General features: G+C 39.3%; 1 protein-coding gene across 2 annotated transcripts in view; it reads left to right on the top strand.

Moving 5' to 3' along the window:
* The first annotated feature begins 3890 nt into the window (after positions 1 to 3890).
* The window catches only part of tmem229b (transmembrane protein 229B), a 29778-nt gene continuing 9011 nt past the window's right edge, over positions 3891 to 24657 (top strand). The window contains exon 1 of one of the 2 annotated variants that reach the window (XM_014019767.1): positions 3891 to 3999. The gene's annotated coding sequence lies outside the window, so the exon portion shown is untranslated. The other variant, XM_014019768.1, reaches the window with a different exon arrangement.

A 24657-nucleotide genomic window follows, 5' to 3' on the forward strand; every position in this document is an offset into this window, starting at 1 on the left:
CATCTGGTGAAAATTTCATGTCATTAGCACCTCTAGTAATATATTTACTGAGAAAAATGGTGACGTGTTCAATACTTATTTTACCCGCTGTACAATTTTAAACAAACATTTTCAAATTTTTGGAAAACAGTAATTTTGATTTTGACGGCAGCCACCCATCAATTTGATACAGGAAACAACAGATTAAGTGCTGGCAACAGGTGGGTAAAGGACTGGTATAAAAAGAGTGTTTTTAGAGAGAATGAATCTCTTAGAAGGAAAAAATATGCAGAGGTTCCTATCAGACAATAGCTACATCTAAAAGTGGAACAATATTAAAATATAATTCTTCAATGAAAAATTGTAAAGACTGAACATCATATAAGCTACAGTTTATATCAAAAAGATTTCAATCTTCTGTAGCTGAGCTCCAAGGACAAAGCTGAAAGTCTTGTGATTTCGACCTCAGGTGGAACTGCATTAAAACAGGTCTGTTTGTTCTGACATCGCATGAACTAAGAAAAAAAACTCATATTTGAACACCAACAGAATGTGGTCTTCTCTGAGCCAAAGTTCATTTAAAATGACCTGAGGCAAAGTAAAAACTTCTGTGGTCAGAACAAAAAATGAAAGTCTTTTTGAAAATCACAGATGCCTGCACTGATGAGAGGGATCGTCCAGCCTGTTATCAGCACACAGATCCAATATGTGTGCCTCTCTGATGGTATAGGGATGCATTAGTGCCTGTGACATGGGCAGCTTACCTCCAATGCAGTTAAATATAGGTTTTAAAACAATACATGCTATTATCAAAGTCAAGGTCTTGCATTAAGCCAGAGTTAAATCACATTCTGCCTCCACTACAGACAGTGTTGATCATGATGCGTATCAGTACAACCAAATTATCACTACAAACTGTGAGGTGTTAGTAGAGGTTTGATGGTTTGAAAGCTAACATCTAATCTGCTTTCATGTCAGATCTTCAAACACAAATTTGTGAGTGACAGCAGCTTTACTGGGGTCGTATGAAGTCACTTTTTGAGCTGACTTGCCTGTGCATGCACGTTCATTTGTCTCCACTGTTGTCTCACTGATTATTTTAATGATTTATTTTTTAAAGTAAATGTCTGCACATACCTGATTCTTAGCACCAAGAGATGGCCACTATCACAACGTGATATGAGCCAACACAATGACTAACGCAGTCAGTTCTGCACATATTGATCTAAAATTGTGTGTGATATTAGCTAAAACTGATCCCTTAGGGTAAACACCTTGTGTCACGACTTTGCCTAAAATGTTGGCATTACCTGGTGTCTGCCGTAATGCCTGTTAGCAAAATATCTCATGAACCTGTGAACATATTTTTATGAAACTTAGAGTAATTACTGGTTCTAGCAGGCCAGCTAATCTGGCAAGATTTCAGGTGGCACGCCCTGTGCAATTTTATAAATCTCACTGCCAATTTACATCCATTCACATACCAAACCAAATAGTTTTGTCTTTGGTAATATTTTTATTTTTAGAGACCAGTTTGTCCAATTAAAATAATAAACAGTTTAATTAATTTGAAGCAGAATACCAGAGGTCTACCTCATACCTGCCAACATCTGCTGACAGCAATGAGGAACACATGTTAACAAGCAGCTGTGGAGTGAAGCAGTTCTAGGGGGGTCCAGGTGACTATACTCCCCAGAAAATTTTGTGGAAGATCTACTCACAGCTGAGTTTTCCAGATATTTGAAGAGCATTTTCTGAAATTCTTCAGAGTCAGTATTTTCTGAAGGTAAAACACTGAAAACCAGACTTTCTCTGAGATCATAACTGAAACTTTCATTATCCTTATTTTGTTTTCTATTTACACACTGAGCACCAGTAGTCTTGACTGCATCATGTGATACTTTTACCACAAAATATCCTCTGTACCACTGCTCATGTAGTAAGAAAGCAGCTGAGAAACCTACAGAACAAGTTACAGTCATCAACTTGAGTTACCCAACAGACTAAATCAACTTTACTCAGATAAATAAGTTATACTTTCTATTCCATCCCCCATTAACGATGGCCCTCTAGATCAGCGGTTCCCAAACTTTTTATCTTCTGACCCACAAAATATCCATGGCAAAAACTTGTGACCCCAAATATTACTGGTCTGAGTTCATGAACTTTGTTAATAACCCTAAAAACACAGGCTTTTTKACAATCTAAACAGCTTGTACACAAATATAAATACTTTTTTTTTTTTACTTATTTTGTGTTTTTGTAATAGTTATAGGGAAAATATCACATCAGCAATTATTTTATTACCCTTTAAATTGATTTCTGGAGATTTTCCAAGGTGCTTCATGACCCATAATTGGGTCCCAAGCCCAACTTTGGGAACCAAAGTGCACTGGTTCCCAAACTTTTCAGCTTTTGACCCACAAAATATCAGTAGCAGAGACCTGACCCCCCAGCTATTTTTGGATGATAAACATTTGTATCAGGTCAACTAAACATGGGCATAGTAACAATATTTTTATACTACATATATCCATTTTAAATATACTAACCTCACTCCTTTGTAACAACTAAGACAAAAATTTAATTAATTCAGAAAATCTTTTCAGGACCCCAACTTGATGTTTAGGGACCCCACTTTGGGTCCCGACCCCAACTTTGGGAAACACTGCTCTAGAAGGATGATGGATGCATTTGCCTATAGGCTACTGCCTAAAAAGTCACTGACCGGCCCTGATCAGTATCTGACTAACCTTTGGAGTCAACCCAGTTCAAGATGGCTGCCACAGCTAACTAGCCTTAGCCTACACAGAGCTGGTGATAACTCAGTGAATTTTACAGATATTGGGCCTTAATTTGGTGTGGTAGTAGCTGAGAGTCATTCACAACTCATCACGTTACTGAAGCTCTAAAAAATCCTGCAAAATTTGCACATAATATTACGTTAGACCAAAACAACAACTCTTAGGATGATCTTAGCCTAGTGCAGGGGTCTGCAACCTTAACAATCAAAAGAGACATTTCTGCTCCTTGTCTCACTAATAAAATGTGTCCAGAACCACAAAACAAGCCTCAACTGTGATTATCAACTGACGGTCTGCGGGCCTTTTCAAGGCCTTTTCAGGTACCTTCACGGTCAGTGGAGGTGACATTATAAAACTAAAAAATATTGCTATTATTATAATATTATTTATTATTATACACATCAGGACAAATAGATAGACCAAATTCATGTAAACAAGAAAAATACTGTATATTGTTTATACCAAATTTCACAAAAACTAGTACAACTGAATTATTCAGGCATTTTTTCCTTCTAATTCTTATTATTATGTAAGTCTTCAAATTCTTTAAAGGTAATTCTGATGGATTTGAGAAAAATAAGTTGCATTATTTCAGTAAACAACAGGCCAGCATGAGCTAACATGTTTTACTTTTTTAAATGTATTGATCACATATTTGCACACAAATTGATTTCTGTTTTGGGTATAAAAACAAACAAAAAAACAACAACAACAAAAGCTATTTATTCTGTTATGTTTGGTCACATTTTTAAAGAGCCACTGCAGAGGGACCAAAGAGCCACATGTGGCCCCAGAGCCGCAGGTTGCAGACCCCTGGCCTAGTGGCTGATATGCATTTCATTAGGAATGCTAGGCCTTTAAATTTTCTTTCTATAATAATTTTTTAATTAGATTATTTTTTTTTTACATTTTTTTATTAATATCATTGTGTGCTACAAAAAAAAATGTGTGTAGCAAAACTCAGTGCAGATCCGGGACCTTGAAACTGGACCAGCAGCAGTCCGCGGCTCTGAGCTGCGGTCACTGAAAGGTTAACCAGAGATGCGGCCGCAGTGTCTGCGCATGCGCAGCCGGATCCGCCGCGGCGGCTGCTGCAGTGAAGTAAAATGTGTGAGTTTCAATCAGAGACAGCGGACAACCGAGTGGTTGTGGGCAGGCTCGCCGGGGGATGAGTGTCGTCGGCCGGCCTGCAGCAGCAGCAGAGCTCCGTGTGGAGGTAAACAGGCACGTTTTATCAACATGTTGGGATTTAATCGTGCCAACAGCGCGCGTTAAGGACACTTCTCTCTCCTAAATGTAAGAATCTCACCCGGTGATTTCAGATTAATGCTCACAGAAACTTCGTGGCGTTTTTCTTTTTTATTTATTGCATTTGTAATTTGTGCAAAAAGTCATAAAAATGCGTCCTAATCCTGTAGGCTTTGCGCACAGATGCGCGCCTTCACCGGGTTAAATCTAAATACTGGAACAGGGTCACTTGGTCTTTTATTTCTGATTACAGTTCGCCCTATTATGGGATGTCAGGTCCTCTGGGATTGAAATCCCGGGTTTGTGCGTCTTTGCTGAGTGATCCGGGTGTCGCACTGCTCAGGATGCTCGGTGCTGCGGAGTCCAGCATCCGGGCCTGCAGTGGTCCCCCCCCCCCCCCCCCCAACAGTTTCCTGGGACAGAACACGACGCCCGGGGAAGTCACCCGCAGAGTCACGTGTTTCCATGCAGAAACTTGTTACAGTTTTTGGTAATGTGCGTTTCTAAAAGCTCTCATCGATCTGTGTCATATAAACTGTGTAGTTCATTATCATCTGAGGTGAGATAATCCCTGCTGGAGTCCACATCCCCCCCTCTCAGATTATTTTTAACCCATGCAACAGTTTCCACAGGAGGAATCCCAAAATGACCCCATAATATAAACCAGTGTTTCCCAAAGTTGGGGTCGGGACCCAAAGTAGGGTCCCTAAACATCAAGGTGGGGTCCTGAAAAGATTTTCTGAATTAATTACATTTTTGTCTTAGTTGTTACAAAGGAGTGAGGTTAGTATATTTAAAATGGATAAATGTAGTATAAAATATTGTTACTATGCCCATGTGTAGTTGATCTGAAACAAATGTTTGGAGGCACTCTTCTACTGTTTTGTACTATTTTGTGGGTCAAAAGCTGAAAAGTTTGGGAACCACTGCACTTTGGTTCCCAAAGTTGGACTTGGGACCCTGTTATGGGTCATGAAGCACCTTGGATAATCTCCAGAAATCAATTTAAAGGGGAATAAAATATTTGCTGATGTAATATTTTCCCTATATTTATTACAAAAACACAAAATAAGTAAAAATAAGTATTTATATTTGTGTATAAGCTGTTTAGATTGTCAAAAAGCCTGTGTTTTTAGGGTTATTAATGAAGTTTGTTTACTCGGACCAGTAATATTTGGGGTCACAAGTTTTTGCCATGGATATTTTGTGGGTCAGAAGACAAAAAGTTTGGGAACCACTGATATAAACAACACTGCACCATGAGGACCTGGGTGATCAGTGAGCAGAGGTGGGCTTACAGGCAGATAAATAACACTACAGATGAAATGTTTTGCACGAAGAGTAAAAAAAAAAAGCTGTTTTCCTGTTAATGACATCTTATATCTCATCTGACGTTTTCTTAATTCAGACTGACTTGTTCAGTCTTGCATGGGCGCTTTGTTTATGGCTGAATTTGTATTAATCCTCCTGAGAGTCTTCAGGGTCGGTCTGGTCTTGGCTGTGTGAAGTGTTGTAAAACTTACAGCTGGGTACAAAGCTAAAACATGAGGTCTGTTTTGTGGATACTCAGTTTAATTATTTATTTATTTATTTATTTATTTATTTATTTATTTATTTATTTAGTAATTTTAGCTATGCGTTCACATTGAAACAGTGTTATAGGAGCCCCCGACGACGGCGCCAGCAGGTGGCCAGAGGTGGCCACAGCCAAAACATTCATCGTCGGCCACCCCTGACGATCTGACACACAAGTTGCTAACCACAAATATTCAGCTTGACAGAAATGATGTTAAAGGTTAATTTTTTTGTATGAGATCTCTAGACATTTTATTGTCATCTCAAAAAAGGTGTAGTGTTTTTGTTTGAGTGTAATATCATCGGCTTGGTGACTTGTTTTGTTCAGTTGTGGCCAAACGCTTCCTGTATGTTCTGGTCTTTCTTGTTGATAACTGTAAAACTAACACTGTAGGTCAGATATGATGCCAGGTACTGTATATAAAAGGGGAAGACATTTTCTCCATGTGCAGGACTGATTGATTTGATTTATTGATTTAACAGGAAAAGATCACTAAAAATTAAGTCTGACTCAGCATAATTGCTGTTTTACAGCAGGTTCCTGTTCTGCAGCACATAAAACACTCAGAATTACAGCATCACAATCACATCATTATACACCATAGACACAAAGACAAACAAGCATAGCAAATTTCAGGAAGGCAGCATTTGCAAAATAGGACGTCTAAATATGAGCACAACAAAAAGTGTCCAGCAGATGGCAGACAAGATTCTTCTTAAAGGGCTGTAGTTTTGAAATGGACTTTATGTTTTGAGGAATGTCATTCCATGCTTTAGTATAAACATAGAAGAAAGACCTCTGACCGTAACAGTTTTTAAAAGTTGGTAATATCAGTTGTCCTTTTGTAACAGATCTAGTTGAATGACCACTTCCAGAATCTGATTTGGGCAACAATGCACAGAGAGTTCCATAACTGGCACCTTGGAAGATCTGAAAATATAAATTAATACCATGATGATGTAAACTCCGGGTCAAACTATGACATCATGGCTGTATTGCAGATTATCAGTTAGCAATGCATAAACCAGGGGTTCCCCAACTTTTCCATGCCATGCCCCCCCCCCCCCCCCAACAGCATCAGCAAACCCACAAACAATACTACAAAATGTGTAAAGATACATCAACTTTTAGAATGCTTCTTTCCTCTCTCGTCTTAGCAGGGGGATAATATTACATCTCTCTTTTGTAACCTCTGTCTTCTCATTTCTGATGCTAACTCTTGAATATCCTTAGGTTAGAAATGCTGATTACAAACGCAAGCGTAAGAATTTATAGCTAAATTTTGCCTGTATTGCTATGATCCATTACTGTCACCTTTACTCCTCATCAAGAGGAAAATGGATAAAAACTAACTACTCTATCATACCTGCTGCTTAGTGGACACAACGGCACACAACAGAACTCACGTTTTATACCATTAGATCACAGATGCTTCAATTTTTGTGACTTTTTCACAGACTAGTAGTAGCAGCTAACGCTAAAAACATAGGCAGTAAGCAGGGAGTGGAAGGGAGGAGCGTGGCAAGAATTTTGCCGGAAATATGTCATTAATGACCGTGGCATATAGGCTATTGAGACACAGCCGTTGTCTTTTTTACTTCCCAGCGTATTTTTGTGGCAGCACCATACTCAGGCCTGGCATAGTAACTGCAGGTTGTTTTCTGTATTTTCATGTGGATGAGGACGTTTCTAGTATTGATGCTCTGTTTATGAAGAAGAAACGTTGTTTTGGAAAGAAGGGGTTCTCGTACGAACTGGACATAAAACTCTTTCTTGTTTGACAATCATGGCTTTCCTCGCCCTTCTCTCAAACCGTCTATCTTCTTTGTCCAAAAACTGAACCGTACAGTTCAAAACAGTGTCCCTCATCAGATGTGAGTGAACTAAGGCTCTGTCTCAATTCATGGATTGCAGCTTAAGTCGACTGCATTTGATGGCTGCTTATGTCACGGCACCGCAGGCTGTCGCAATTCGTAGACGCCTACTCATGCGGCCAAAAAATGCGGCCGACAAAACCCCGAAAACATTGGCTGCTTCTCAATATCGTAGGTGGCCGACGGTATCCCAGGAGTCATTGTGTCGTCTTTTTATTTTTACGACAGAGTTTTTTGAATGACAGAGTTTAGAAATTTACCACAGACCGAAAAATTGAAGTTAAACAACTTAGCTGAAGAAACCTTTGTTGCGATGAGATGTTAAATATAATGCAGTTACAAGTACTGATACTGGAGCTAAAGACTCATTTCACAGCCGTTCATGCAGCCAACGTGAGCGGCCTACAATCCACGTAGACTGTGACCAACGGCGGCCGCAGTCTGTCGGCTGCAACCCATGAATTGAGACACAGCCTAAGTGTTGCGCTGAAGAGCAGGCTGTCCTGTGTTGTAACGAGTTTGTAGAGAGGCTGTTTGGTTTCTCCTCAGTAGAGATCAGAACATTCCTCGCAGCACTGTGTGCACCGCTCCACTGTGTGCACCGCTCCACTGTGTGCACCGCTCCACTGTGTTTGAGAGTTTTACCCTCCGGTGACGCAGACAGCAGGGTTATGAAAAAGCAGTGGTATACTGTATGTGTACTGTAATGACACGTTCACACCGAATGAGTTTTGAGCTGCAGGAGCGGCAGGTTTACGTGCAAAGTCTATGGTGGACATGCCTCTAGGGGTCTTGCGGCACGTCTAGGCCGTTTAGCGTGGTGCGCAAGGAAGCGGTAGGTGCAGTTGAGCGTTTTCCGTGCATGCAGCGCATCCAAAGCAGCCAACGCTCGAGTTCAAAAATCTGAACTTTCGGTGCTCGATGCGCCGCAGCAACCAATCAGAGAGCATCATTTTTCCACGACAGTTTCCTGAATGTTGCCCACTAACCCGAAACAGACGGACAGGAGCTCTTTAGCTGAAATGGACCGTCTGCAGTCGGTGTTCTGGCTGGAGATATCAGCACCGATGTGGGTCAGCAGCTCATTAAACCGACCGCAGTGTTAAATTGGGCTCGGGACTAAAAAATAGTTTGTCAGCTCGCAGTTCCTGGATTGGTGAAAATCACAGATCAGACTGCCTCTAAATCATCTGGTGAACTAATTATCTGCTGTGCACAACAATTGCTTGCTCTTAGTAAATAAAGCGAAGCCATTTTCTTTATTTTATCTTTATTTCACCCGTCATTAAAGGCAGACCGAAAAAAAAACAAAAAAAACAAGACGCTCCTCCCATTCAGACGTGTGTCTAGTCTCTGTCCCGGTCTGAATGTAGCACGTCCAACTTGAGGCGTTGGGCGCGTTTTAGATGCTCAAAACACATTTGGTATGAACGTAGCATAAGTATGCGGGGATTGTTCAGAACATGGGTGGTTGTGGCTCAGAAAAGGAAGTGTGGTTGTAGTGAAAGTGGGGAGCAAGTTTGGCGAAGTCAGAATCCATGTGTGTGAATAAGAGCAAGAGAAATATCAAAGCTGTAAAGACTAGAGGCTCTGAAGGTTTTAAAGAGTTTATAAACTCAAAGTAACATGTAGAGAACAAGAGGTGAGGAAAATTAAAGAAGTGAGACCTGCTGTGAACCGGAGTAGTTTTAATACAGCAGCTGTTAGCTCATCATTCATATAACCTTCTATGACAGGCAGTGGTGGGCAGCACTAATATCAATATTAGTTGCACTAACCCTAAAGCACTAACTCAAATATTTAGGACCCCTAATTCTAAAGCACTAACACACTGAAAAAATTTATCAAAAGCTAATTCTAAAGCACTAAAATAATCCATTTGACACATGAATCATTCTTTAGTCAACATGAGACAATATTTACTGTGTGCAGAATATTGTCACTTAGTGCCCTTGCTGGGCCAAATGGGAGTCACCTGCAGGCCACATTTGGCCCGCGGGCCTTGAGTTTGACATGTGACCTTGTAGATAAGTGACACCCATTTGAACAAAATGCATGACAGCTTTCATCCTCTACTGTGAACAATAACATTTAATTTTTTTCAAAATTTAATTTAAAAATTATTCATTTCATTAAAAAATACAATATACAATGATAAAAAAATAAACCAAAAAATATACAAATCAAAAATAAAATGAAAGGTAGCAGAAGAAGAATAAATCTTATTATGTCTGCCCCTTTTCGACCCAGAATATATTCAAATGAAACATAATTTACAAAACAATACTAAATAACATAAAATAAAATAAAAAAATTAAAATAAAAACAACAACAACATAAAAACATCAACTCAAACAACAAACCAAATATCTTCACATTTTACTTTTCATATATCTTCAAAAAACTTGCTTTTATCTGTCTCTTAAATACATTGATCGAGCATTTTTATGATCATCCTCCAGACCATTCCATAATCCTGTACCCTGGATTAAAGTACATCTTTCTTTCAAGCAAGTACGAAAATATGGCTTCACAAACATTTCCATCCCCTTTAGATAATAACAACTGTCTCTCGTAACAAAGTTTACCTGAATGTTGGAAGGTAATACGTTTCTGTGATCCTTGTACATAAACAGTAAAATATTATAGTCAATCATATAATTTCAAATTTTTCAGTTTACAAAATAATGTATTAGATGGTTGTAATCTTTTCTCGCAATAATTCTTATGGCTGTTTTTTGTAAAACAAAAATTGGATTTGAAATTGTTTTCCAAGCTTTATCCCAGATTTCAATACAGTAAATTAAATGTGGAACAATTATTGAATTGTACAACACAAGCAGAGCTTTGTCATTGAATAACTCCCTGACTTTATACAGTACTCATGTAGATTTAGATATTTTTGTTCTTAAATAATGTATGTGAGGTCTCCATGTCAGCTTATCATCCATGATGACACCCAGAAATTTTACCTCACAGATTTACAGATCTCAATACCATCTACTTTAAATGAGAAATCAACAGTTGGCTTCCTATTACTAAATATCATATAATTTGTTTTATCCAAATTTAATGACAATTTGTTTTGTTGAAACCAATTTTGTATTTTTCTCAAATTCGTTCTGTGCCATCTCAAACATTTTTTCTATATCTTTACCTAAACAAAAAAATGTTGCATCATCAGCAAATAAAACACATTTGAAAAGTCCTGACACATTTACTAAGTCATTTACATATAAAATAAATAACTTAGGTCACATTACAGAGCCCTGAGGGACTCCACATGTGATATTACCAAGTTTAGATCTTACACCATTTATCTGTACAAACTGTTTCCTATCTTTTAAATAACTGGATACCCATTGCAGTGCCGACCCTCTAATACCATATTTACTTAATTTTTCAAGAAGTATACTGTGATCAATTGTGTAAAATGCTTTCTTTAAATTTAGCCCATAAATTTAGCAAGTGCTAATCCAATAATGAATTTTAAAAAAATAGCAAAAGCCCTAAAGCACTAATCAAGAAATTAGTTTCCCTGTTAGTGCTTTAGGGTAACTGTGTCCACCACCGATGACAGGTATATTATCTGTTTATAACCTCTCTGAAAAAAAAAAATCAAATGTGGAGACATTTGTTTTTTAGTTGTTAAATATTCTGCTCAATGCAGGTCTTTTTAAAGGCAAATCATTAGGAATAAACAAAAAAAAATAACGTGACATTTGATTTGAGAAAACCCACAAAGCCACTGTGTTTCAGATTACTCACGGACTCAAAGCCCAGCTCTCATTTACTTGTCAAAGATCTTTGGCTGTAAAGTTTTGCACTACACCAAGCATCAATTATGCATCAGCAGTAGTAAATTATAAAGCTTCATTGTTTGATAGCGGACTAATACTCAGGTGCATTCATTCATTAGAGGCTCTTTTCTCTGTTTCACCAAGATGACACCTGCTTTTTTCTGTAGCTGCTCCTAGACTTCTAATCTTCTTGGCATGACCAGCGTGCTGTGCAGGATCGAGGGCTCGGGTACAGTTTTTTTTTATTCTTCACAAAGTTTGGGAGCTGTGTGTCAGACACAGGGAGATTGTTGCAGATCAGAGAACTCATTTTCTGACAAGGAGTTGCACACCTGGCCAAGCTGATCTGCACAGATGAGGAGCAAAACTTGACAGAAACAAATCTAAAAGTCTGACTTTTAATACAGCTTTAAAGTTGCATCAGATGTGTTGCGTGGAAACACCAGTTTTAAACCTAAAGTTCACTTTATTATCACCTGCCACTGAAAAGTGACAATGTTTTTAGCAAAAATACGCACTCAAAAAACAGATGCGTTGGATTTATTTAACCAAATTATGTCAACAGATTCCACTCAACTGAGTTGAGTAAACGTAAAGCAACTTTGATATTTTCTTTTAAAAACAATGTGAAAGTTAATTTGGGTATGTTTTTGATAAGGGAATGACATTATTACATGATATAAATTTCAAAAAAGTTGATTTTACATAATACCCCCCCCCCCCCAATTTAACAAGACTATAAATAAATTAAGATTATGTAATTCAGAGTTAAAGGTACTCATTGCAAAGTAAGAAATCCAACATGCAAAATGTTTTCCTGATTTATATCAGATAGTTCTGTTTAAAAAGAGTTTACTCCAGTGGTGAAATATTGATATGTATTTCTTAAATATGGGTACACGCTCAGCGTAAACAAAACACGTTTATCTATGGTGACCTCTTTTCAGTTACATCAGCTGTTTATGTGGTAAATGGCAGCTGATGACAGAATTTGGCTACAATATTTTATTCATGGACACATTCACTAGTCATATAAAAAACATGCTTATTTTTTCTTTATTTTTATTTGTTTATTTTGGTCCGGTCTTTGTTACTTTGTAATGGATACCTTTAACACAATCTCCTGCCTGGTGCATTAGGCTGTGCTTCGAGGGTAATGAAAACTTTACTAGGACTTATACGCCTCTTATTACTTCAGATTTCTTTCCTTTTCAATCAATAAAGCTTTTTGGACTTGAGTCAGGATAGAAGCTCCTATGTTTCTGTTTACACCCCCCTCCCCCACACACACACACACCAGTACAGGCTTTCACCTTGCAGTCATGGAAAAGATGCCATCCATAAAGTTATATGAGCCTCTGTTGGCTGTGCCGCACTGAAGCTTTTAGTCTCAGCCCTTGTGGCGCCATTCCAGCTTTATCAGAGCTTGCACGGTTTTGTGACACTCTGAAACCTTGCTAATGCTCAGTGAGACTGTGGCTTTAGGCTGAGGAAGCAGGTGAATTCCTATAATCAGTAACACAACAATAATGTGTTGGCTTGTGGAAAAATAAAAAAAAGGCCAAGATGTTTGCTAATAAATATGTGGATTGAGAGGGTTTAAAATGTTATTTATCATCCCACTTTCGATTTCTACACTGTCCGCAATGGTCAGCAACTGGAAAGCAGTTCACATTTCCTTTCATGTTCATCCTTTTATTGGTCTGAAACTCAAAAAAAGACATTGGGCCTCATGCAAGAACCGTTCGTATGCACAGATTTGTTCTTAAGTTGTGCGTACGAGTGATTTAGGAGAATTTGTGGCATTCACCAATGTTTTCGTATTCTAAGATTTTTTTCAGATACGAACAAAATTYACGAGTGGTCCAGACCTGTCGTATATTTTACCAGCAGTCAGTCTGCTGTTATCCAGACGGGTTTTCTTCACTAATAACTTTATATTTTGTTAGTTTGAAGATATTTTGAGTTGAAAATAAATCACACTCCATAATTATGTTGACAATAAGTTATTCTGCTTGAATTAGAGTTATAATTTTAAATGTAATAATTTAGACTAACAATATAAATTGTCCGTCCAGCCGGCTTACCCGCTATCGGGTGCGGGGGCAGCAGGAGAGAGACCCCGCTCTCCCCAGCGACACCTTCCAGCTCGTCCTGGGGGACACTGAGATGTTCCCAGTCCAGAGGGGATACATAATCCCTCCAGTGAGTCCTGGGTTTTCTCCAAAGTGCCAGACATATTTTGAAAACATTTTGAAATGCTTATTTCAAACCTGCATCTGAGACCACCTGCGACCGTGTAGCACGCGCGCGCGCGGGGGGAATGAACATGATTTAACACAGTTGTTTATACTTTTAGCAGCTCTTTTTATTCCACAGCTGACCTGCTAAAAATGACAGATTTTCTTTTCTGGATCTCTGACAGACGGACTTCAATCTCTGAACTCGTAAAGTTCTTCTTTTTAGTTTTCGCTGTCATTTTCATGAATGAACACTTCCTTGTATCTGAGGCAGGAAACAGCCTTATATGGTGTTTTTGGGGTGGTAATTATGCTAATCTCCTCTCGCGTGCACGAGCAGCTGGATACGAACAGGTGGAATTTACGCAGCTCATTTACACACTTTTCCTGAAGATAGAAGAGTTTCTTGAATCTGACGTGACATGTTCGTACGAACCCTTTGTACGAACAAAAGTAAGAGAAATTTAGGATATGAAAACAAACATGTTCTTGCATGAGGCCCAATATCTCCCGCCTGTTGGCTTTTTTTGTGGTGCTGTGCGATAAACACTGGAAACAGCTTTGAAACAATTACTGCAATCAGTGAACATTTGATTACACTAGCTGCATTTCCATTGACCATGAAAATGCGCAAATTAGAATTTCGAAAATAAATTTTCTCAATGGAAACACATCAATTTTGGAAAAAAAAATGCGTTTTTCGACAAAATGTTTTGTGCTAGGATGAGGTGGTATTTCGGCCGTATTGAAATTGGTGTTTTTCGCAAAACTGCAATGGAAACACTTTTTTTCGCATCACGGGAGTCACATGATCAACAACCGGCTGTTTCTACTGGCGAAAAAGACGACGAATAAGAAGATAACAGGAAGTAATAGTAGTAACATCATCAAAGTAGTAAAAGAAAGTAGTAAACTCACCGACTACATTTTCTCAAAAACACAGCAGACGTAGCCGCTCCTAAGGAGCTTGTCTCTGGAAAGCCTCAATAAGACGCCGACGTCTCCTCTGATGATGAGCGTTAATGTCCTGGTAGCAACAATGCTATGTGTTTACATCCATTGCCACCATGTTTGTAATGACTTATCGTGAGAACAAACGTATTCATGTTTGACTTTAATAGTTTTTCTTACTTAATGGAAACACCGTAGTTGCGAAACTGTTTTTCGACATTAACAGACTATCGACAAATTTTTGCGCACATTTGCTATGGAAACGCAGCTAGTGACGTCAAAGATATTTACATTCATTTTTCACATGTACAATTCATTTCATGTATCATTTATCTATGGATCTGACCGTACAACGCAGACTCACTGAGAGGATTTACTGTAGTCTTGCAGCTGCAGCCTCACCGTCACCTTCCAAAGTCAGGAGAAATTACTGACGAAGGATTCTCTTACAGTTTTGTTTTGTTTGGGGTGCCATGTTGTAGAAATGCAGTATATATGCGGCACAGGGGTTGACCATAAGGTCACAGTTTAAATATCCTCCCCGTGGGTTTTCTCCAGCTACTCTGGTTTTCTCCCACAGACCAAAAACATGAGCATGAATGGTTGTTTGTCCAGGGCGGACCCTGCACTAGTGCAAAGATAGATGATACATGTCTGTTTAATCCAGAGGTGATTTCTCTAAGACTGCAAGGGAAGCTCAGCTTCCCCTAAAATGTAAAAAAAGGATAAAATATATACTGTTGTGTGTTCATGTCATTGACAAAATATGTGCTACAACACACTCAACTTTTGTTCAGAATCAGCTTCTTATCACTGGTAACGACGCAGCTTTCCTCATTTCACTCATTCCCGCAGCTTCACGTTGCTTTAAACAGTCGGGCGCTGAGCGTCTACAGAACTCATTAGGGATGTAAAGACTGCAGCCAAACGAGACGAGTCATTGGATAAATGCTGGTTTTGTCCCGCCCATCGGACGCTGAGAGTCTCTGGGGGTCTATGGGGCAGGGGGCTGGGTCGGACGCTCATTGTCTGCATGATGATTGGATGATCTGTCGGACGCTGAATCCCTTTTTGATTGACAGCGAAATGAATGAATCAGCGATCTTTTTGGTGTAAACGTGCATGGGAGCAGTAAACGACTAGCAACAATCGAACTTCTATTTCTGGTGTTATTTCTGTAGCTGCTTATGTTTGGAGACATTTCTATCACTCTTTCTGACTTCTGCTGCTGAGCCCCTCCACCATCATAAAACATTCACAGACGGACACAGTTCAGACGGTTAGGTTAGGTTAGGTTAGGGTTAGGCCTCGCGCCAGTAACAAGCCGCACATGGCAGACAGTTTGAATGTTGTGGAGCGGATTTTGGTGAAGCCATTATAGTCTTGTCTACAGAGAAAAACTTAGAGTTAAACGGCAGGGCTGATCAACTCCTCAGATTAATTTGGTCCAAAAGGAGGGGAAAAGTAACAGGTCTTTTCAGCTGTCCTGGTTTGACAAAGTGAGCTGGCTGCTGAAAAAGACTGTAGAATAATCTGGAAAATGATTAAAAAGCATTGGATCAATTAATTCCTTTAAAAAAATCAAAGCAAATTTGTAAAAGAAATATGAAATTGTTTAATTTGTATTTGTATGAGTCACTGTTTGAGCAGTTGAATTTTTTAGTTTTGTTTGATTTGGTTTATTGTTTGAAATTAATATTTTTTGTAAATAGGAGCAGATATCATAAGATATTTTTCTTCTTCTGCTGCCTTTCATTTTATTTTATTTGTATTGTTTTGTTGTATGTAATGTTTTGTTTTTAAAAATGAAATGAATAAATACTATAAACTAAACTTTTCTTGAAAAGGAACGTAGGGTAGAATTTATAACCCACACATTTTATGATGTAGGCCCAAACTGAGCTTCCTGTTGTTGAAGGACCAGCATCCGACACTGATTTAATCGCTCATTCAGTCACATGAAGCAAAACTAAAGTGGACAATAATGTTTGTGCTCGTGTTGACGTGTGCTTTTATACAAGTTTTTTTTTTCCTTCTCCATCGGAACATGTTCAGAACATGAATGACGTTGTAAATGTGTTCGGAACAAGTTCTCTCTCTTTGTTAAACTGGGCTTCTTGCTTTGCTGTTTAAAGCAGCTATGAACCATCTTTGAGTTGGATCGCAGCTCTTGCTGCTCAGGACGAGTGCCTGCGTGCTGTTTCAAGAGTAATGAATCTGTCGTTGCAATTGATCGGAATTAGTTCATTTGTGCTGCCTCGTAGGGTTCTTCTGTTCCAGTTTTCATTCGCTCATCCATTTTTTTGCTCTTAAGCAGCTCCCTTCAACACGCCTCAGAATCACCTGCTCACCATGCACAGAAACAAGCAGTTTTGTTGAATTACTGGTGACAGAAGGGTGCTGCAACTAGACTTCAAATGTGAGAGTTTAAAGGAGACATATCGTGTTTAAATCCTTCTTTTTCACATTGAACTCACTCAGTTGGGGTCTATATAAAGTGGAACTGCAATGCTTTGGTCTGAATTCCTCCTTATTGTAACTTCACAAGCCCATTTTCACCTCCTTTCTGAGGTGTGTCTCAGATCAACTCATTTTGAAGCTGTCTCTTTACATTCAAACAAGGAGCTTCACACTCCACCCACCTCCAGCTTCCAGACCAGTCCACTGTGCCTTGATAGGTTTACCGCTATCTTGCAATGCAGCAGTTGATTCTACTTTGATCGAGGGCTTTATGGCTATACAGTGATGTGGGACCATTTTATTTACAACTTAATAAAAAGATGTCAACAACAGAAGACTTGTCCATCCAGCCTTACATGTTGCAGCCAGAGTCTGACCAAGAGCCAGAGGAGAATCAGGACGACCACATTGGTTAGTTTGTAAGTCCAGACCTTATTTGACTGTTTCGTAATTTGACATAATAGTTCGGAAAATGTCGTAGAAAATAAAGAGAATTGAACAGGTTGAAAAATGACCCAAACAGAATATTAAGATATTTTTGCAGCACTTACTTTTCTGCACCCCTGGAGACTCCAATTCCATCCATCCATCCGTCCATCCATCCATCCATCCATCCATCCATCCATCCATCCATCCATCCATCCATCCATCCATCCATCCATCCATTTTCTTCCGCCTATCCGGGGTCGGGTCGCGGGGGCAGCAGCTTCAGAAGGGAGGCCCAGACCTCCCTCTCCCCAGCCACTTCTTCCAGCTCCTCCGGGGGAACTCCAAGGCGTTCCCAGGCCAGCCGAGAGACATAGTCCCTCCAGCGTGTCCTGGGTCTTCCTCGGGGCCTCCTCCCGGTGGAACGTGCCTGGAATACCTCACCAGGGAGGCGTCCAGGAGGCATCCTAACCAGATGCCCGAGCCACCTCAACTGGCTCCTCTCGAYGTGGAGGAGCAGCGGCTCTACTCTGAGTCCCTCCCGGATGACCGAGCTTCTCACCCTATCTCTAAGGGAGAGTCCAGCCACCCTGCGGAGGAAACCCATTTCGGCCGCTTGTATCCGGGAYCTCGTTCTTTCGGTCATGACCCAAAGCTCATGACCATAGATGAGGGTAGGAACGTAGATCGACCGGTAAATCGAGAGCTTCGCTTTCTGCCTCAGCTCTCTCTTCACCACGACGGACCGGTACAGTCCAATTCCACAACAAAATCTGTTTAATTGCTAAAAAGGTGGATTTTGCAGGATCTGTCCACTTTAAAGCTGATCTGTACATTAGTCAAAAAATATATGTAACCTGGAGTCAGTCTAGTTTGAGATTACAAACTAATGCCTGGTTCACATGGCCAGTTTGCCCTTCCGACTTTCCTAAGGATGCTCCAATAATCAGGATGGCCCTAAAGATATTTTTAGGAAATTATCTTGTGCTTGTTCTATCTTGTCTGTGTCTCTTTCCTGTCCACCTAAACCCAGCCGGTCGAGGCAGATGGCTGCCTGTCCTGAGCCTGATTCTGCTGGAGCATTCTTCCTGTTAAAAGGGAGTTTTCCTCTCCACTGTCGCCCATGTGCTGCTCAGGATGAGACTATGATGAAGTGATTCAACACAATCTGCTGGCTTCCTCAGGGTGTTTTTTTGTGTATAGTGCCCTGAGACGACATTTGTTGTGACATGGCACTAGATAAGATAAGATAAGATAAGATAAGATAAGATAAGATAAGATAAGATACGATAAGCCTTCCATATGTGGTGTGTCAAGAGCAAGGTAGTCTTCTAGGAAAGATGTCAGGACCACTCTGATCTCATATAGAGGGTATTCAACATGTTGGATTGACTTGTCTTGATATCCCAGTGTGTGTGGTGTTTCCCGAGGACAAACGAGCTGCAGCCACTTGAATGTGACATGTGGCCAATCAGAAAGCAATGTGACGGAAACACAGAGGGGTTTCTAAAATACAGAAAACAAGCAAATGGCTTTGGCTCACCACAAAGTCCACTGGACATTGGAGACTTTTTTTGTTTTTCTTTGTTAAAAACAGTCCACAAACTATCAGCATTTTTTTTCTTCGTCAGCCATGTTTATTTACTCTGAACTCACGTTTACCCTTGCGAGATCTCGTGAGATTTCACACCTGATTGTTGGTGAATTGGTGTGTGTTGTCTTTGGTGTGTGGCTGTACACCACAAAAAATAAAATAAAATTAAATAAAATAATAAAATAAAATCATAGAGGACCAAACCTATGATTTTTATTGTCATGTGTGGGGTCACTCAGGTTTTGAAAACCAGCCAACAGTTTTTAAATGTTTTCATGTGAACCACACTGTAAACAAATAACTTGTAAGATTTACTAGAGAAAATCCTGTAAACAATTTGCACTAATGTTTGGTAAGTAAATTTAAATACTACAAATTCATGTAATATTTACTCATCATTATCTAGTAAAAGTTATTAAGTATATAGTTAAATATTTGTGAATAAATCAGGTAAATTTTACTTAATTTGCTCAATTAAATCTTGTAACCTATACTTGATCAAATTAAGTAAAAAAAGTAAAAGTGGTGGTTGTGATCGTCCTCGTCCCTTGTTCTCAGCTGCATTGGAAACTGTTTGAAAAGTGACCTGCAGGTATGTGTTGTCCTATAATCAGAGCCACAAAGATCCAGACCATAACCCGGCTGTCTGCTGAGCTTGGAGCTCTGCAGTGGGTTCGATGTCAGTGTTCATTCGCTGTCAGCATCCTGTCAGTGTCCTGTCTGCATAAAGACATCACCCCTGATTTATTTATTACTTTCCCTTAGCTCACTTCTTCTGCAGGACTTCCTGAAACACTTGATTTGACTCAGTTTTTTCTTATTTCAAGAATCTTACCAAGTAAAATTTTCTTACTCCACTGGCAGATATTTTGACTTAATTTGAGTCAAATTTTCAGACTAACAAGACAAATAATCTTACACTTTCTGAAAACAAGATTATTATTCTTACACAATCAGCTCTTGTTTAGGAAATCAGTCTCAAAACAAGATCAAAAAGACTTTTTGGCTGGATATGAGATTTTAAAACTTGGTAAGATGGACAGTTTTTGCAGTGTGTGTTATGTTATTTTTAAGATTTCATCTAAAACTTCATTTAAAACTCTGACAAGTAAGGCAGAGGGTGATACCCATGTCTTCAAGGAATTATTGGTCGTTAACTCAGTTCTGTAGGAGTTCAGTTCTCCTGCAGGCCCTCAGCTCTAACTGTTCCTGAGGGCAGAGACTTGCAGCTGATGGGCTCCTTCTCCCACAAAGACTCAGTCTGGCTGGTTGATCATCGCTGGAGCATCTCATACCTTTGGTCACAGCCTGGAAACCTCTGAGCTCATCATGTCTGGAACTTCCCACCAAGTCGCTGCTGAAACTCACCTGTGCCTGGAAACAAACCTACTTACCTCTCGCCTGGTCTCATGGTCCCTGGGTCCTGCTCACCTGGTCCTCCTCACTCCTGGATCCAACTGTTCTGGATAAATCTTACCTGTTAATGTTGATCTGTCCTTCAGAAATCTATTTTGGATCCAGCAACTGTAAATAAATGTCTTTCTTACCACGTCCACCTCCTTGTTCTCTGTTTCCTCTCAGCAGACACCTACCTGCTAATGGTCACTCTTTAGTGTCCCCCGCTCCTGTGCCCCTGTAGTTCACATCTGGCACAGCTTGGTTAAATCCATCCAGAGCTCAGTCAGCCTGTGACTCGATGCAGCAGAGTTCAGCTGAGTTCAGTGGTGAAGTAGGTCGCTGCAGTGGGAGCTGACCAGATCCCTGCTGATCAATAGTTTGGTCTGATGAGAGAGCTGGTGGGCAGTCAGGCGTTGGTGATATTCTACAGCAGCCAAGATAACAGAATAAATGAAAGACCAAGTATTCCTTTAAGGAAAATATATTGCAGTCACATTTCATATCAGAGCTTTAAACTGAAATCATCACATGTGGAGAAAAACAGCTGTTTTGGTCAAACCTTGCAAATGAGTTAAGCATCAGGGATGTCCTGATCAGATACTCAGTATCGGTGGCAGATATGGCCATTTTTGGAAAATCGTGTAGAATCGAATTTAGTCGTGTGTCGCGATCCAGTTTTCGCGACAGTTTTCAGCATCATCATGCTTTACAACTGCCATTAAGAAGTCAAGACGCACACAAGTATGCAACCATGTCCACAGTGTGGGAACACTTTTCAATGGAAAACAAGGATGCTGAAAATGCGTCTTGCAAAATCTGCAAACTGGATGTTTCTCATGGTGAGAACAGCAGGACTCGCTTTAAAACTACCAATCCTGTCAATGGGAAAGAAATAAAGCTATTGGATTGGAATCAGTATCGAAAAGACTGATGATTAAATTGAAAATGAATATTTCAGTTTCACGGTAAAGGCTCGCAATGCTTCTCATGTCATATTTGCATTATTTTTGAGACACTATAAAAAATGTCCATCCATGAATTTTCTGCCTATCTGTTGTCGGGTCGTGGAGGCAATAGGTTCAGGAGGGGAACCCAAACATCCCTCTCACCAGCTCCTCCTGGTGGATCCATAGATGTTCTCAGACCAAAGAGGATATTCCAGAGGCGTAACCAGAAGGGTTGCTGGGGTGGCAAGTGCTACCTCTGGCACCTGATTGGCCACCACAAATAATAGAGAAGGTGGGGAACTTAGATTTTCATTTTTGCATTTTAATTTTGTTTTTGTTCTCTGATACTATTGCACTTTTTTTTTTTAGCTGTATACGTTTAAAAATGGCTGAATTGTAGCCCTTGGTAAAATTTGTATTACCATCAGTGGTTCGCCTAATTTGGGATTAGCATCAGTCAGTGATGCCTGCAGATTTTTTTTCAGGCGGGGCCATAAGGGGGCCACTGAAAAACCAGGGGTAGCACACCAAAACTAAAATCAATAACAGAAATTTTACGATTTGGCAGCACGACGGCTCAGTGGTTAGCACAGACACCTCACAGCAAGATGGTCCTGGGTTCGATCCCCAGTTTGGACCTGGGGTTTTTCTGTGTGGAGTTTGCATGTTCTCATCGTGCTTGTGTGGGTTTTCTACAGGTACTTCGGTTTCCCCCACCCCCAAAAAACATGTACAATATTGCTTTCAGGCCCAGGCCTCCCTTGAAAAGATATCTGTGATCTCAACGGGACTTGCCTGGTTAAATAACGGTAAATAAATAAAATGAATAAATGATACAGTTGTAAAATAACAACTTGAAAACCATGATATGAGTTAAGGATTTGAAAACCAACATTCAGTTTGTAATTTTTCAGATGATTTCACTGAACATGTGACGTCCAGATATCAGAAACTATCTGCACTTCCACAACTGTCGACTTCCACTGTGTATATCTTTACACATGGAGTACCATAAATTGTCCTTACATTATTATTACATTTTTCAGTGGCTGAAGTATTCCTAATGTTAGGGGGCACACATTGGCGCAAGGTGTAGGGGTCCTCCCCCAGAAATTTTTGAATGAAGTAGATGCCATTTCCTGCAATCTGGTGTATTTTAACAGGTTGTTAAACAAACCTTTACCTACCTACATAAGAAAAAACTTGGTGTCAGTATTCTATAAATCAAGTGGAATGAAATTGTTAAGCGATAGAAACAACAGTGTGTGAAGTAATATTTTATGGTAAATGTGGGAGTTCAAACTAATAAAATTTTAAATGTGATGGGGAAACTTCGCTTCACAAATGATTGTTGTGATGCCTATGGGCTGTTTGTCATTTTATTTAAAAAAAGTCAAAATACACATTTTAAAGGCTTTTACAAGGAACATGCTTTCTCAATTTTAAAACCTTCGCCTCTTCTATGTATTTTGAAAAAGTTTTATTTGTTGGTTTACTTTTGTGAGCAAAAACTGGTGTTAGAAATACCCAAAGCTGGAAATAAAGACTAGAACAAGCACAATTACAAACTACATCTGCTGTAGTATTATCACAAACTTTTTCATGACATGCCTAGTTTTAATAAACATCATTTTGGTGTGTTTGAGAAAACAAAAGTACCTGGAGAAAACCCACTCATGCACCAGGCGAACATGTAAACACAACCCAGAAATTTGATCATAAGCAACCTTCTTTAGAGGCAAAATGTTGCTCTACCAACTGTGCCACTGCACTGCATAATTTTATATTTATTTTAAATTATTTAGTTAACTATATATATTTTAATAAAAACATGTGTATGTACATAACCTCCTGAGAACCTGCATTTTCATTTGAGAACATCGGTTTTAGGCTGGTTGTCCTGATTCAGAGGAGCTACATTTTTATCTTTTTTATTTTAAACAAATACAAATTTATGTTTTTAACTCTTAATTGTTAAAAACAACAATGTTTTTATATTTACGAGGTTCAATTATACTAAATAGCTAGGGGAATTGAAAAAGGAAAAACCTGGGTACTCAAGAGGATAAAACTGGGGGGGGGGGACTAACAGATTTTTAGGGGCATGGCCCCCCTGTCGCCCTTGGCACCAGTAATTGGCATGTGATCATTCTTACCTACTCCGTAACAAATTTCATCTCAATAAGTCTTAAATTGGTTGAATTGTAGCCTTTAGCCTATGGTGGCCATCTTGAATATTTGATTAGCGTTTAGAATTAAGTTCAGATTGTTTCCGGCTACTTCTACAGCAATGTTCAGCTTTGTATGTCTAAAACTGGCTGAATAATAAATTGGGACTAGCATTCAGCATGTTGTTTGGATCATTCTTAGCTTTGATCACGCAAAATTTCAGCTCAGTATTTCTAAAAACAGAATAATTATAAAAGCATTTGGAACTAACTGTCAGCCATCTTGAATTTTCAAATCCAGAGTGCTTTTGTCTGTGTGCCCCCCTAAAAACACTTTGGCCACCAATTGCAAAAAGCTTAGCTCCACCCCTGGGGTATTCCATCGAGGGTGTTATGGTCTCATTTCTCCCATTGGGACATACGCAAAATAAAATCCAAAGCAAAGAATCCTAATCAATTTTTTTGACTCACTTTAGATGACCTATTGATATGGAGGAGAAATGACTCTGCTTTAAGCTATACTTCCTCACCTTATCTCTGAACATCTGATTATACTTGACAAAACGTAAGACATCAGGTCTAACTGATGTGATTGTGAGATGTTTTTTTTTACACATGGACCATTCATACTTGGAAAAGAAACTGCAGGCGAGAAGTCCTCCCACTGCAGCACAAGTAAACAGAAACTGCGCAGCACGTTGATGGAGCAGATATTTGTTTATCATATGGAGAAGTTGAAGAGGAAAATCTGATATTTCTGGTAACTGAGAAGAGCTATTTTGTAAAACTGTCGCTGAGAGATCATTGTTTATCATTGTTTCAACTGACGGAAACATGTCCTGATGCTTCCCAGTCAGTACAGCCACAGAGAGCCACCTGTGTCTCCACACTGTCTCCTCTTTGCACAAACTATCCAATCTTCTTTAACAAGTTTTTTAACTATCTTTGTGTTTTATTTCACTGTCTTTAGACATTTTGCTGGAAGAGTTATAAAATCAAAAAGAGTTATAAAATCAAAAGTCCTCCACGAAGAGACACATCTCATTTCTTGTGAACGGAACTGAGCACAAAAAATTAAGAAAATTTGTGTTTGGTAGATTATTTTCTTTGTTGTAATAATGCTTTATGTCAATGAATTGTATACCTTTGAAAGCCTGTTAAAATCCCTTTTAAATGGTGCCACATTTGTAAG

Source organism: Austrofundulus limnaeus, unplaced genomic scaffold (assembly GCF_001266775.1).
Source record: "Austrofundulus limnaeus strain Quisiro unplaced genomic scaffold, Austrofundulus_limnaeus-1.0 Scaffold230, whole genome shotgun sequence".
NCBI classification, from domain to species: domain Eukaryota; kingdom Metazoa; phylum Chordata; class Actinopteri; order Cyprinodontiformes; family Rivulidae; genus Austrofundulus; species Austrofundulus limnaeus.